Genomic DNA, 2,805 nt, shown 5'->3' on the forward strand with positions numbered 1-2,805 from the left:
GCACACGATCAGGGAGACCCCTCCCAACCCTGCAGGCTTGTGTGCACTGTCCACACACAACGACAATGGTTACTTGGTGTACCCAGGCAGTGCCACCATCGGAGAGGTGCAGGTCTTCGACACCATGAACTTGAGAGCTGCGAACATGATCCCGGCTCACGACAGTCCCTTGGCAGCGCTGGCGTTTGACTCCAGCGGAACCAAGCTCTCCACTGCCTCGGAGAAGGGGACAGTGATTAGGGTATTCTCCATTCCAGAGGGACAAAAACTCTTTGAGTTCCGGAGAGGAGTTAAGAGGTGTGTGAGCATCTGCTCCTTGGCCTACAGCATGGACAGCATGTTCCTCTCCGCATCCAGCAACACTGAGACTGTGCACATCTTCAAACTCGAGACTGTGAAAGAAAAACCTCAGGAGGAGCCCACCACCCGGACCGGGTACTTCGGGAAGGTACTCATGGCTTCCACCAGCTACTTGCCCTCCCAAGTAACAGAAATGTTCAACCAGGGCAGAGCCTTTGCCACAGTCCACCTGCCTTTCTGCGGCCACAAGAACATCTGCTCGATGGCCACAATTCAGAAGATTCCCCGGCTCCTGGTGGGAGCTTACGACGGGTACTTGTACATGTACAACCTGGACCCCCAGGAGGGAGGCGAGTGCACCCTGATGAAACAGCACAAGTTGGATGGCAGCATGGAGACGACCAATGAAATCTTAGACTCAGCCTCTCGCGACTGCCGGTTAGTGACCCAGGCCTACAGCCCAGCTGTTGCCACAGGTACTCACGGGCCTTCATCCCCCACCAGACTTGCCTACACAGACGAGCTGGGAGCAGTGGGCGGCACATGTCTGGAAGAGGAGGCCAGCGCTCTGCGGCTGAGGAGGACAGTGAGCATCCTCCTATGATTCTTCGGACTGACTGAACTTGACTTGTGAATTCAGACCCCCAAAGCAGAGAACACTGGCTTGACGGAGGACTTTGTGTTATGCTGCTACGAACTTTGACCCGAGCTGGAGAGAGGATGGCAGAGACTTTAAAAAAAAAAAAAAGATTGTAGCTGTGATCTCATTCCATACTGTTGAGAAATACATCGTTTTCACTTCAGTGGCTTTTAATCCTGCTTAGGAATCTTAGCTTTTTGTTTGTTTTCTCTTTTTGCCAAAATTAACTGTTTGGTGAAGCCCTTGAAACCTTGCTTTGCATGCATTAACGTGCCAAGCCAGAGTAGGAGAACTAGAAGGCACTTTATGACAATGGCAGTTGTTGGGTTTTTAAAATCTGTATAGAATGAGGAGTGTACACGAGGAGGTGGCATCGTGCAGAGTGGTTCCGGGTGTCAAGGCGGGTTCTGCTCGGGAGGGTCCAAGAGCCCTCTCTGGGCTTGCCAGGCTTGGGGGCATCAGCCGTGGGGAGGAGAACTCTCTCCCCAGAGCCCCCCATGGGCCCTTTTCCCCCATTTTATTTTGTTAATTAAATTCTTTCCAAATTGGAAAAATAAAATAAAATAAAAATATAAACCTGATCATATCACACCCACCTTCCATTTTAAAATCATTCCCTGTAACCCTCTTTCTCAAAAGATAAAATCTGAATCCTTCATGTGACTTTAAGTTTTCTTATGAACTGGTCCCCACTCACTTCTGTAATTCTGTTTCTCACCACATGCTGCCTAATATTCCATGGTCTAGACATACTAAAGAATGAGCAGTTCTCTTAAACTTTCTCTCTCTCTTCCGGGTCTTTGCAAACTGCTGTTTTTCCTGCCTAGGATACTTTTCAGTTTCTTCATTTGGGGATGCCTGCTCTCCTTGCATCTCAGCCAAGACATCACTTCCATATAAACCAGAGTAAGTTGAGTATGCAACATGCTCCCAGAGCATCACATATTTTCTATCATTCATTGTCCTGCCCTGTTCTAATACTCTCTGTCTAGCTTCTCCTCTACAACTTCCAGGACAGTATGGACTATTCTGGTTACCATTTCATCCCCAGCACTTACCGTGGTTTCTTGAAAATGGCCAGTAGCTATTTGTTGACTGAATACTTCATTTTCCCACTGAACTACAGAGTCATGGGCTGTGGCTGGGAAGGTATCCTCTCCGTTACAGCTGATTTAGTACAGTGACTGAGGTGGACCCAGGATGGTAACAGTTAGGAGCCCCAGCTGAAGAGAAAGGAGGACTGCCAAAACCCTGATATCTCTGTATCCTATTCTTTACTGTATAAGCATCAGAAAAAATAAGTTTGTGTCTGCTTATAGTGGACCTATGTTATCTTGTACGTGGAACCTCTCTTTTCTAACTTCTATTGTGTGGGATTGGCATCACATTCAAACTCTAAGGTTGGCCCTTGACCCCAACATGGTCAATTAGAATATGCTATTCCCTATGCTCCATTAATGCTCACATGACCTTAGATGAGCCAATGGGAGCCTTCCACGGACTTTTGCTGGAGCAAAGAAGAAGTCTTCCTGGAGATAGTGTAAATTAAGCACAAAGAAGGTTGCAACTCTGATCTACCTAAAATGTCAAGTAATAGAAGACTTGTGAAAGAACAAAAAAAAAACATAAGGAAACCATTTAAAATAATGATATCGCCGATGGATTGTTCAGTGAATAAAATTACATATTTTACGCACATAACTGTAGTACACAGGTGTATATGTGTATTTATAATTCACGTTATGTTTATGTAGATAGATAGAGTTAGGTAATAGAAAACTATTAACAGGATTGTAGTTATATTTTTTCTGACTTATACATACAGTACATATAACAAAGTTACCGGAGATAAGACTGAATAGCAT

The 2,805-nt window shown here is 45.7% G+C and overlaps 1 pseudogene; it reads left to right on the forward strand.

The window, feature by feature from the left end:
* Positions 1-4: 4 nt before the first annotated feature.
* On the forward strand, positions 5-1,516 carry LOC102747811 (WD repeat domain phosphoinositide-interacting protein 2 pseudogene; annotated as a pseudogene).
* The last annotated feature ends 1,289 nt before the right edge of the window (positions 1,517-2,805 follow it).

Source organism: Leptonychotes weddellii, unplaced genomic scaffold (genome assembly GCF_054177405.1).
Source record: "Leptonychotes weddellii isolate Sample4059 unplaced genomic scaffold, ASM5417740v2 HiC_scaffold_13076, whole genome shotgun sequence".
NCBI classification, from domain to species: domain Eukaryota; kingdom Metazoa; phylum Chordata; class Mammalia; order Carnivora; family Phocidae; genus Leptonychotes; species Leptonychotes weddellii.